Source organism: Callorhinchus milii, unplaced genomic scaffold, assembly GCF_018977255.1.
Source record: "Callorhinchus milii isolate IMCB2004 unplaced genomic scaffold, IMCB_Cmil_1.0 Scaffold14, whole genome shotgun sequence".
NCBI classification, from domain to species: Eukaryota; Metazoa; Chordata; class Chondrichthyes; order Chimaeriformes; family Callorhinchidae; genus Callorhinchus; species Callorhinchus milii.
Genome location: NW_024704755.1, coordinates 9607280 through 9620863, shown reverse-complemented (window position 1 = coordinate 9620863; position 13584 = coordinate 9607280). Strand labels below are relative to the sequence as shown.

The window sequence follows — 13584 nt, the reverse complement described above, 5'->3', positions numbered from 1 at the left end:
TAGGAGACGAGAGCGTGTGAGGAAGAGAAAGAGAAAACCGTAAATGAGTGCTTTAATGTTCTTATATTTATCTTCCGGCCTTTCAGGAGTTCAAACTTTTCAGGAAGGTGACTTTATCATCTTAAGAGACAAAACTACAATACCTTCGAGGTAGCCTGGAAGATGCCACACCACTGACAGAATTAAAGGCTTAAAATTAATCATTCCCTTACATGCTGTTTACTGTTCCAAAAGACAGTAAAGCTGTCGCGGACAAAACAAGGGCAGCTTAAAGCTTTCAACAAACAGGAAATAAATTGCTTCAGTGTCTGAATCTAAACCACCAAAGACAGAGATGCATTTAAGAAACACAATAGAGAAACCTTCTGCAATTTTTCATGCAGTTACCAACAGATTCAGTGCAATTAGAGAGCATCCCGTGGGTCCTGGAAAGATATGACATTTATACAACAAGGAGACCTGACCGAAGAATTCATGAATGATAAAGTCATAAGTGCATCATGGCATGGTATCTAGCTGTAGCATAAACAAATCATGATGGTGCTCATGGGCTGTGTTACTTATACAATGAAAATGCTGGGAAATGCCAGTATATTCATTACATTTAAAATCTCTTTCTCAATATTCAATACTTTTATAATGTAAATATGATTTGTTCTTTTCTGAGGGAGCCAGAGGGCCTTGCCCCTTGTTAAAAAACGTGTTGCTAAGATTCTTCATGGTTCTGTGAGACATGATATCACACTGGTCTTGGGGCAAGTCTCATTGTATAAATAACTGTAGAGAAGTCTTGAGCTAATAACCGTCACAGAACTATGAGGAAGCACTATTTTTAACCATTGTTCAGTAATACAAAGCTTATGTCCTTATAATTATCAGTTTCTAGTGCCCGGGTAGTAGTAATTGTTTTGTGTGGCCCCAAGGAAGCAATCAAAGGATGTAAAAGTTGAATTTCAAGCTCCACAAGTAAGTGGGTCCAGGGAGGCGCGGGAAATAAAGATTTCATGTAAGCTGAGCTTGTTGCATGTTGCAGCTCTTCCCACTGGAAATTAGCACAATCATTTCTTGCAGGCAAGTCATTTTTTAAAAGTTGGCAGATACTATCACTTCATCTCTGTCACCTGTGTAATGAAGTAAACAATGTAGGAACACAGATTAGATCATCCATTATCAAACACCCCATGAAAAGAAGGAGAGGCCACCTGCAGTTTAACAGATGTTTAATCAATTACTGCAGCTCTGGTGAAATGTCCTCCTCATTCCCTCTCACACTGGTTATCTTTGGAGTGGGAGTCTGAAATCGAGCCAGGACAAAGACAATCTTACTGTCCGCTGTTTTCTATTCAAACATTGAGGCTGAAAAATATGAACACGTGGATGAAAAATCCACACTTAGGCAAATCGCACCCCCTCCAAAAAAATGTTTTCAAAAAAATTGCATGGCCCAGTTTTATTCTTTTCTGTTAAAGGGATAATTATTTCTGTTGCCTGGCAATCTGACTACAAGCAATGTACCTTTGCTATTGTCCGACTTAGATCTATTTTACAATACTGTGTAGAGCTTGCCCCGACATAGGGATCCACTGCATTTTGCTGCTTGATTGAACAGAGAGCTCAAGGAGCAGTTAAGGGTTATGAGGCAGAGGACAGGCTCCGTGCCGGTATCTTACAGCTGTGCATATATTTAAGGATCTAATGGGGGAGTCGAAGTGCTGCATATTTCATTGCTGATGCATCCTTCTAACAATGAGAAATGGGGGTTGCTTTGTAAACTTGGCCAAGTGTTTAAAGCATAGTACTGTAAGCCAAACAGATGAACTGGACAAGATTTTTAGCATGTTGCAGGAGTGTCTGTATGTACTTAGTAACAGATGTTTGGTCTCTCTGGGAAGATAATGGTGCTGCTGTAAGGTTGGTTTGACCTGCATGAAAAATACTGAGCAGTACTAAAGAAGTAACAAATGATCATGACTCTTCTTGTTTTACTGGGAGAATGCTTAGCCACGCTTCCTTTTAAGCACATAATTACTCCAAAGAAACTGAAGCCCATACATTTTTCCTCGCTAATGGCTCAGAAGCCATTTTGCCATAATTTATGGGGACAAGGTTCAAAGTTTTAATAATATTTGGATAATATCTTTGCCTTGATGTCTTTGTGCTTTGATGAATAGAATGTAAGTGGGCACATTTCAATTCAGAGCATGACAATGTAAGCGTTAACAACCAAATACTTTACTCAACCTTTATGGAATGCTTACAAAACAGTTTGCTCATAAATTATAGATATCACCGTGAAGAATAATAAACAGCATCCAAGAGTACACAGACTGCGTGTTCATACAGGCCATGAGCAACTGTCCGTTTAGTAGTTCCGTTTTATTCAGATGAATGAATTGTAAAGAATAGAATTACGGGTTTAAATAAACTCTTCACTAATACTGTATTAATGTGTCAATATGAAAAAGGAAGCATATAACTATAGGAAGCATAAGCTTTGGATATTTTTTGTGCTAAGGTGCTTCATAGTTGCCTGACATGTTATTTGTTATCACTACATTGCTGCATTGGAATCATACAGATATTAATAATAATCCTTGCATTTGATATAGAGTCTTATCACGTAGTTGAGACGTCTCAAAGCGCTTCACAGAATATACTGTAAAGTGGATTGACTGTGTTTTGTGGGAGAAATGTGGCAGCCAATTGCGCGCAGCAGTGTTCCACAAACAGTCATGGATTGAATGACTACTTTTTTTTATTTTGGGGAATTATTACCCCTGGAAAGCGATCCGCCAATTGACTAACAGCCGGGTTTCTACTTACTGCTAGGTAGACAGAGGCGGGTGGAGTAAGGAACCTTGTTTAAGGTTTTGCCCTTAAATAGATCTTCTTTATGTTTGTGGGGCATTGCAGTGCACAAATTAACTGCCACATTCACCTACAACTACACAGCTACTACACTTTACAGAAAAACGCTGTTAGGCAGTCTGAGACATTTCAACATAATTTTGTGTCATCCAAACTCAGCGTTAGTAGCATTCTCACTTTCGAGTCAGAAATTTGTGGTTTCAAAATAATAATAATAATCCTTGCATTTGATATAGTGCCTTAACACGTCGTTGAGATGTCTCAGAGCACTTCACCTGGTACATTGTAAAGTGGAGTAATTGTCTATTTTGTGGGTTCAAGCCCACAGTGTTGATGCAGTACTGGTCCTTCCAACGAGATGTTAAAGCAAAGTCTCATTTGCCTGGATGTTAAAGATTAATCAAAAAGAGAAGTGAGTTTCTCCCTGATTCATCTCAGTTCATGGACTGAATTTGCTGATTTATTTTATTTCTATTCATAGTTTGCAGTTATATCAATGGCCTGGTAACGTACTAAAACCACAGATACAGTACATTGTACATTCGAGTGAACTAATGGATAAAACAACCAATTTTACTGAAGTGTACAGTATAGCAACCTATTCAATAAATATTGGATAATTCAGCATGCATTGTGTTATCAGACAGAAATGCATTGAGATGACATCATACACCACAAGAGTGAAGCTTCAGCACTTTATCAAAGTCATCTCAACCCTAAGATGTGTTACCGCCTTAGAAAGCAGTTCAGATATTTTTTAACCAGTATTCTTCTCCCTGCTCTTCTCCTGAGGACGCTGATTCTGCAGTAGGGGTACGTGGCACTAGGCAGCCACAGATCTCCGCTTATTCTCCTAATGGCCATTATTAAAAAGGCCATTTTACCAATGGCAATAGTTTGGAGAACTAACAAGATTGCTCCTGCTCACTTGCACCTGTCGCCTATAAGAGTTATAGCTTTCCCAATTGCAAGAGAAGTAAAGTATCGTACAAAATGTCCTTCACATGACAGTCCACAGTTTTCCAAATCCTACAAGATCTTTACTGTCTGAATTCCATGCAGATCAGAAAGGATTCCATGCCTATTTTTAGTGAGCTTGTGGCCTTTCTCATCAACCATTTCTGTTTCAAGTAAGATATTAGACACGTTTGCAATAGTTTATTTTAAATTAAAAGTTAATCTGCCACAGTTTTAAAGCAGCATTCAACTTCAAAGGTGTTACTTCAAAGTGCTTGTCCCTTTTGCTAATGTATAGGTGGGATTTGCTGATACTGACCTGAGAGTTTGAAGGCAGCACTAATTATAGATGTTTGCCCAATCAAACAGTACTGTTTACATGAGCAGCGTTGATTCACAGCTGTTTGCACAAAGGGAAAAAGAATGTCCCGTGGAAATGATCCAGAGTTGCTACACTCCCCATTCATGTTCTCAGTTAAAGGGTAATTCTTTTTTTAAAAAAATTGGGCATGTAATTATTGTTGAAGCTGGCTAATTGGGATTTGGTCAGAAATAAATCATTGTCATTTATCAGCTCATCCCAGTGTTTACTTCATGGGTTTTATCCCATCCCATTCCTCGTTTCCTTGGCTGCAGTTCCCTGAGGATCAACAGGCAACCTGATCGGCAGCCTCTCCAATGTGATGGCAAGCCTCAGTCACTGCGATCACAAGCCTCAGTCAATGTGATCATAGGCCTCTCCCAGTTCATCTTTTGAGCTGAGCATCAGGAAGAATTTTCAAACCAACATTTCCTATCTTGCTCTAGATAAGTACCCGGCCTCCGCCTTGCTTTGTCCTCTTGACAGCATTGTTCATTTAGAACATTTCACCAATAAAACAGCTGATTAAAATTATCAATGCTTTCTATTAAAATATGGCTCTGCCCTGATCTGACCTTCACTATGAAGATGGTTTTGGAGAGTTTCCGAAGGAAAGTTGTTTTAATTGGAAGATTCCATTTTTTATACTCCCCCAAAATATCTTGTTTGTACAGAACAAAAGTGACTTATTCCCCGCTGCCATCTTGGATTGTGCTAATCTAACCCCAATGATTTATGCTAACAACTTAAACTGTTCTAAACTATTAACATAAACATACAGCCTCCTCCCCAACCTCTTGGCAGGATGACGTAAGACCCTCAGCTTTCCTCGGGTTGACTCAACTCTTGGCCGACTCCCATGGCTGTGGAGGTGGCATTGACCTGGGGACGTTGAAGCACATTAAACGCTCTTCATTGAGCCTTACGAATTTTAATATTTGTATTTGTCACACGCTTACTTCGTCTCCCTCAGTTTTTCCCTCTTTCATTTAACTTACTTCTCTTGAAGATGGTGACTCATGTTGAGCATGGGGTGTGTGTTTTGTGTAGATTAACTGCTGCATTTGCTTATACTAAAAAAAAGTCACTTGATCCACGATTGTTTGTGGGACACTGCTGTGCACAAATGGCTCCTGCGTTTCGCCCACAAAATATACGGTGAATTTACTTTGCAGTATATTCTGTGAAGTGCTTTGAGACGTCTCGAAGACATGATAATGTGCTATATGAATGCAAGGATTATTATATATAAACATTAATTTTCATTACTAATCAATTATATACTGTAAAACTCTTCAAGACGCTGTATAAATTGCTATTTATAAATTGCTAGTTATTAATCATTATTTTTATGGAAAAGCAAGTGCTGACCGTTCTCCCATATGGGTCTAGACAAGTAAATACCAATTGGATATTTAACCCAGAGGGACATCCCACTATAGAATAATCCTGCCCTAAATTGTTAACCACTTGGGTTAGCCAGAAGCAGACCTGGGATATTTTTGGCTGGTTGGTAAAAGGGGATGGGGAGGGAAACTCTAGAGAACCTACAACCTAGACAAAAGCTTTGCATATTCTGACACTTCAAACCAACATCTCTGCCAAAAGGGCAGGAAGCCTTTAGTCATTAGGACCTCAGTGATCCATTTACCTGGCAAAAGGCCAGGCAAGTAGCAACTACACTTGATGTTAGCCAAAAGAAGAGGGACTGGGGATACTGGTGTCAATTATAGCTCCCCCACTACTACCCGGCTGACGTCTACTAAATCAATCCAGACCTGGGATCTAACCAGATTTTTTTTAATTCTGTGTAGCTCAGTATCACATCACGTGATATTTTTGCTCAGTAAATCATTGGAGGAGTTTCTCCCACATTGTAATTTACTAGGAATGGTAACTTTACCTGTCAAATGAGAACAAAGCTTTGTCACTTCTTTTAACTGACTGAACAAGATGCAAAGGAAGCCCTTGACCTGATAAATCATCATCTGGGAATGTCAGCAAAGCAACATTGAAGGGAATGGTTAACTAATAAAAGAGATTGAGGAAGCCACAGTTTTACATAACACAAGGTGGAGATCGGGAAAAGATAATAAAGAGGAGACTGGCAAAACTTTGGGACTGGTGTCAGTTCTCTAACCCCCAGGGCTTGGTGTAAGGCATGACGCAAGACATTGCAGGTGGTCATTCAACTGTTGAGCACAATCTATCCACAAAGGAACATGAAAAGATCTGAATGATATTTTAAAAATTGCAAAGGAGAAGATTGCATTAAATTGCTAGGTTCACATCGCCACAGGGGCTGAACACCCATCCTGCCATTCTGAGCGTGCTAGCAACTGCCAATCTGCATTTTCTTAGAGTTGCTTGGAGGAACCTGACTTGATGAGATCAGCATTGGGTCTAGGAAAACTTTCTAATGCCTCTTTTACACCGCCGAAGAGATTCACCATTGTTTCCACCAGCAGAGTGATCCAGAACACGAAACAGTTGCAAATCCCCTATTCCCAAATCGATGGTTGAAGAGCTAGGTATTAAGGCATAATTTAAAGACAGGTATGTGTGTGTGTGTGTGTGTGTGGTGGGCATGGGGGGTTGTGGGGTGGCATTTCAGAAGTTAGGGGACAGTAGCTGAAGGTTTGGCCACCAATGGTGGTGCAGAGGGAGTGAAGGATACAGAGCGGTTCACTAATGTTAGCTCAGATTTAAAGGCTGATTCTTCGATCTGCCAGTAAATAGTCAACAGATCTGCACTTTTTGTGAAGAGCATGTTTGTGCACTAGGTACATGTGTACTAGGTACTTTACAGCGATGTAACCTATATTGGGATTTTCTCACAATAAACAAAAGTGGGTAGGTTTACCAGCAACTGAAAAATCAGCTTCTTAAGTGGTCATGCATATAAAGACCCTCAAGCCTTGGCATTTGCCAACCTGTGCATAATACTCTCCGGAATTAGGTTCATCCTTCCAAGCAGCGCATTCCATTCCAGACACAGTGAAACATCCTTGTGGAACTCTGTCTGGTTTGGATATTCTTACAAATGTTGATGGGTTTCCACATGTTGTCAGACACCCAGCTGTCCAAAATGAATTTGTGACTTTGCGAACGATCAATTGGCATATTATTTCAAAACACCACTGAAGGGAGGGGAAAAGAGAACATTTTGGGACTTTATAGATGCATTATCACCTGATAAAATATATTTTACTAGGCTTATAAACAGGATAACATGTGATGAGGTCATGGAGTTGCACTGATTACATCTGCTACTATGCGGTTTTAGACTCTAAACAGAAATTCCATTGTTAAATGGAAATTCCTGCAACTTATAACTGTTGGGTGACAGTATTACTTGAGTTGTGCCTATTTGAAAACTCTTCAATATTACGGTATACAATAGATCAATATATCCTTCTACTCTACTCATCTGCCCATCTGCCTGCTCAGCTAACTTGGGCTTGCTGCACATCCCCCATCCTCTCCGCACCACCATCATTGGCCAAGCCTTCAATTCCATTCTCCTACCACTCTCATTTCCCCCTCATGTAAATAAGGTTTTAGAGAAGTTGTTTTATTCCTTGTGACTCAGAGTTACTATATATCTTGATGATAATCAGGAGGTTACAGCAGATTTCAGTTATCAAAAAGGTAAGGCTCAAAGATCTCTTGCCGGTAAGAAGGATTTTATCCTGACAGTGTCAGTAACAGAAAGAAATCTAGTTAACGTGTTCAGAATATATGGTTTTGACCTTCTCCCTTGATCTTTATGTGATGGTGCCCTGAGAAGGCCATTCTTAACACTGGATAGTAATGATGGAGACAAGCAAATTCCATGCCCTGTTTTTATTTACAGTCCCATGGAAATGGCATTCAGTTTGCGTCAGCCTGATCCAAATTAAGTGCACAAACCCAGGGTTTATGGTTAAGGTTTCCCCGCTTCTCTTTGTGATGTGGGAGGTATGACATGATGCATTTAACACATATGTTGACTGCTTTGTCTCAGTAAAAGTGGCAAAAAGCCAGGCTGATGTGAGTCTGATGGTTTCGTAATCCAGGCCAACTCGGATAGCAACCAAGGGAAGTTTTATTTAAAACTACTCGTAAATACTTCTGCATCATTTACTCTTGACCGTTTTCTGTAACTCGACTGCAACTGAAAAGCAGATCATTCCAATACCCAGTAGGCAGAATAGGGAGAGGGCCTCTTGAGTCTGAAGGTTTGAGAAGCTACAAACCGCAAAATCCCTGCTTATAGTATAATAATAATAAACATTTGATGCAGCATTTCATATAGCGCTTTTCACGTCTTCTAGTCGTCTCAAAGCGCTTCACAGAATAGACATTAAAGTGAATTGACTGTATATTTGTGGGTGAAACACGGCAGCCAATTGCGCACAGCAGTGTCCCACAAACAGTCGTGGATTGAAAATGACCAATTTATTACTGTTTTGTTTTTTTGGAGAGATTATTATTTGGCGTGTGGAGTAAGGAAACTTGCCCAAGGTTTCGCCCTGTCTGGAATTGAACCCAGGTGTCTCGCTTGCAAGGCGAGTGCTCTAACCACTGAGCTACAAGACTCCACGAACTGACCTGAAGAGAGTTTGATACTCATTCCCAAAGTGAAACATTAGGTTTCGTCACCTTGATGAGCAAAAAAAAACTACCCCTCCCCATACCCACCTGTTTGCTATACACTTTATGAAGAGTGTTGCCAACTGACTGGTTTTGGACAGGAATGTCCAGTTTTAAGGGAATCTGTAGAATGTCCGGTTGGAAGCATTGGCCAGACACCAAATGTCTGGTTATTACCCATGGCCTGTGGTCAGAAGGGAAGATCAGCGGATATAAAACTCCCAGTATCCCCGCACCCCAGGCACACACAGAGCAGACGCATCAAAACATACAGTACTAGGATCCGTTTTTGAGACACTAAAAGTTACCAACCTTATTTATGAATCAAGCACTGCAAACACCCAACACATTGCAAACAACAGTGGATTGGAATATATATGGGGAGCATGGCATGTACCTCAAGCAGCTTTTTCTTGCTGAAAAATGCAATGAGAAAATGCACAAAATCCTCGGCAGGTAAAGCGCACGATGAGTTAATGAGCAGTCAATATTCACTGTCTGAACTCAAACACGAAGAACCCCCCCAACCACTGGAAAGAGGTCCCAGAAAGAGTAAATGTGGAATCCTGTAGCTCAGTGGTTAGAGCACTCGCCTCGCAAATGAGAGACCTGAGTTTGATTCCCAGCAGGGTAAAACGTTGGGCAAGTTTCCTTACTTCCCACTTCTGTTTATCCAGCAGTGAGTAGGAACCCGGTTGTTAGTCGATTGGCGGATCGCTTTTCCAGGCGTAATAATAATTCCTTAAAAAAAATTGGTCACTCAATTCACGACTGTTTGTGGGACACTGCTGTGTGCAATAGGCTGCTGTGTTTTGCTCACAAAATATACAGAATATAGAGTATATTCTATGAAGCACTTTCAATGACTTGATAAAGCGCTATATCAAACGCAAGGATTATTAAAGCTGCCAGCAACCATATTGCTGCCTTTGGGAGAGAATCTGGGAATTAAAGACACTTTTAGTGAAACATTTGATATTTGATATTGTTGCTTGGATATTTGTTGCTTGGAATACTCTCTGGATGCCCTGATGTCGCTCACAGTGGCTATGTGTGCAAAGCGGAGTCTGCAACATTGGACTTGCTGCTCACAGATCATGGCAATTCAATTAGCAGTCAGCGGCAACCAGCTTTTTAACAAAACACAAAATTCAGAATAGCCAGCATCTTTCTAGCTATCCGCCTGTTCGTGTGGATGGTAAAGATCCCATGGCATATTTGAAAAGAGAAGTGAGTTTCTCCCAGTGGCCTGGCCAACAATCCCCCGGGTTAAAAAAAAATCACGCACTTCATGTCTCTTTATGGGACATTGCTGTATGCAAACTGACGGCAGTGTTTGCCTACAAATTTACATAATCACGACACTTTTTTTAAAAAAAACCTGTGAAGTGCTTTCAGATGTCTTTGGGATGTCCTCCTGACGTGAAAGGTGCTCTATGAAGTTGTCTTGTTAAATTAAAGAATGGATGACTGTTGTTGTCTTGGTGGTGTGATATGGTGGACTACCAAATGCAAGGATTATTTGATCTTATTTGGGGAGGACAAGTTTGCAGGGCTATGAGGAAAGGGGGAGAACGGGGGAGTGGGATTGATTTGGAGAGCTCTTTTCATAGAGCCGGCATGATGGGCCGAATGGCCTCCTTCTGTGCTGTATAATATTTTTAAAAAATAATTATTATGAATAATAACTATTAATAATAATTAATAACATGAATAACAAGCAGTTGAATCCATAATCCACAAGACAGAATCTAATCGCACAGTCTCAGCTTTACAGCCATCACCATTGAGAACGCTGGGGGGAGGGGTGGGTTTGGGGGTCAGTTCCTTTACTGCTGGATTGCATATTTCTGAAAGTTTCTTCATGTTAAGTCCAACTAAGTAGATTCTGAAGAATCAGGTGATGCTCCTAATCAATACGCTGTGTGATTAAATCAGAATGAAACAGTTGAATGTAAGCAAAATTAATGTGGAGTTTTTGATATTCTTCTCACAAGGCCAAGAAACACTCGATTACCACACAGCAATTGTTAATGTGAAAGGTGATAAAGAAACAATGGGATGTTAAAACTGTGTAAATGGTCACAACTCAATTGGTTCAGAACTTATTACCTGAAATAGATAAGTGAATTAAAGAATGGTTGACTGATGTTAGCTCTTTATTGTTACTCATCACAGTATGTGGTGATTGAATTATTTCATTGAGGCAGAAAACTATTTATGAAACCATATCATTCAAATAGAGGATTCTAAATGGGCAACTATGGAATGTCTTGTATCCCACGAATAGGGAAAAGCACTTAAGTGATGGAGGTTATTTTTGGTCAGCCGGGTGTCTGATACATGTGGAAACACATCACTGTGCTTAAGAGTATCCAGGCCAAGCTGAGGGTTTAGCATATTTATACCATCCACATATGGAAATTTCCCTGTGGCGTCGCATCCATCCAGTGATGGAGGCACAGATAAGATATGAAGGACATTCTTGTAAGAAGCACATGGAATTTCACAGTTATTTCAGGAAAGTAAAGGAGAAAATTGATGAGGAGCTGAGCCAGTCCTGAGCATGAATATATGCTGAGCTTGTGATTTAAACTCCATTCTCCCATTGAAAGTCCAGTGCTCCAGGCTGTTACTACCAACCTGTTGGAATGTTCCTTTATCTTGTTGATAATAAACTCAGAATCATGTTACGTTTCCACAAACTGAGATCATAGTTTCATGCTTTAATGTGATTTTTTTTGTAAAGAGTAGTGACTGTGTGTTTTGTAGATGAACGCAGCAGCTAATTTGTATCCAGCAGCAGCGTCTGACATACAGCAATGAGGTGAACGGCCAGCCAATCTTAACTGGGGAAGTAATTGTTGGCCAGGAGAAACTCCCATCTATTTTCATTTAGTGCCATATTATTGTTGATCCTCCGTTTAACATCTCATCCAAAGGACACCCCTGCCAATCAGTAAATCCCACCCCTCCATTGGAGTGTCAACCTCGACTATGACCTCAAAATCCCGACGTGGGGTTTGAGCCTACAACTTTCTAACTCAGAGGCAAGAGCGCTATCAACTGATATAAACACAGAAGTTTCTGGGAACACGCAGCAGGTCAGGCAGCATCCATGGAGGGAGGAAAATGATTTAATATTTCAGGTCTATGACCTTTTGTCAAAACTGTGTTTATACCAGATTTCCAGCATCTGCTGGAAATAACACAATAACACAAAAGGCATACTTTGCCTTTTGTGTTATTGACTGAGCCTGGCTGACACCTCAGATTGGATGCTATGTTTAATTGTTACACTAAAATGTACGAAAAACATATTACTTTTATCCAATATTACATTTACAAACTTAAGGGCAACTCTGCTCAAAATTATTGAGGTTTGATAGCAGTATTTATGTAAATACTGTGGTATGAACACAATTGCTTAATGTTGCTTTAAAGCAATGACAACATTTCATGCTGCTCGTTGCAAACAGGCGCCAGAGGAAATTGGTGAGAAAGGTCTAATTTGAATTGTCATCCACGTGTATGATGCAACACATGTGAGAGGCTGCAATTAAATTGGACCCATTGAACACATGCTGTTTCAGAGAGACTTTTCTGTGTAAATATGGAGGGAATCAAATTTACTTTGGATCAGGAGAAACTAAATGGAATTCAATCTGCTGTATAAAAAGGTTACTTTGCAGGATTTCATTTTCTCCACGTTGTTCTGCTGGATTGCATTATATCTTTTTTAATTGTTTGGTATCATGTAAAACAGGATCTGGTGAAAACAATTCAATACTGCAGCAGTGTTTCAGTAGCCATTATTTTAGTTACACTATTTTAATTCAATTTAAAGATTTATTCTGCCATTCAGCTAAATGTCTTCCTTCTGCCCCACATGAGGTTTTTGTTATTTCTTTATTTCTCCTCAAAAAATTATTTTGTGCAACAAATCAGCTCTCAGACTGAACTGTAATTATGTGTTTATTGTTCACATCCAACCCCACCACTGTACAGCCCTCCTTAAATACTTGCTCCCTACATTGATCTGCTGCATTATCTGTGACATTTAGGAGGGGCTGGGATAATAATAATAATAATAATAATCCTTGCATTTGATATAGCGCTTTTCACGTCGGAAGGACGTCCCAAAGCGCTTCACAGAACACACTGCAAAGTGAATTGACTGTATATTTGTGGGCGAACGCGGCAGCCAATTGCGCACAGCAATGTCCCACAAACAGTCGTAGATTGAAAATGACCAATTTATTATTGTTTTTGGTTTTGGAGGGATTATTATTAGGCGTGTGGAGTAAGGAAACTTGCCCAAGGTTTCGCCCTGCCTGGAATTGAACTCAGGTCTCTCGCTTGTAAAGCGAGTGCTCTAACCACTGAGCTACAGGACTCCATATGGGGGTGGAGGTAGAGAAGTGAGTGCGGTAAATTTTGGTTCAAGGTGACTTACCTGGCAAAGGGAAGAGTGAACTCAAGCGAACACTTTGTGGTGGGCACAATGATCTGTTACCTGGGCCAGACTGATCCATAGTATTCCAAAGAAATACTGATGATTAGCCTGCCTTCCTAGATCATTACTGGGAATAGATTAATTAATGTGCGATTATTTCCCCTGCTCCATCCAATCTCCCATCAGTAGGCGAGCTTGCTGCCATTCTGTCCCCACTCTCTGAAAATCCCTCCAACTCGCCCACTTCCCTCCACACTTTCAAAGCCCGCCTTAAGGCTTACCTCATTGACTGCATTTTCGGTCATTT

General features: G+C 40.2%; 1 non-coding gene across 1 annotated transcript; it reads right to left on the bottom strand.

Moving 5' to 3' along the window:
- Nucleotides 1-13146: 13146 nt before the first annotated feature.
- trnav-uac lies at nucleotides 13147-13218 on the bottom strand. The gene has a single exon. It is a non-coding gene; the product is annotated as a tRNA-Val (tRNA).
- Between the last annotated feature and the right edge of the window lie 366 nt (nucleotides 13219-13584).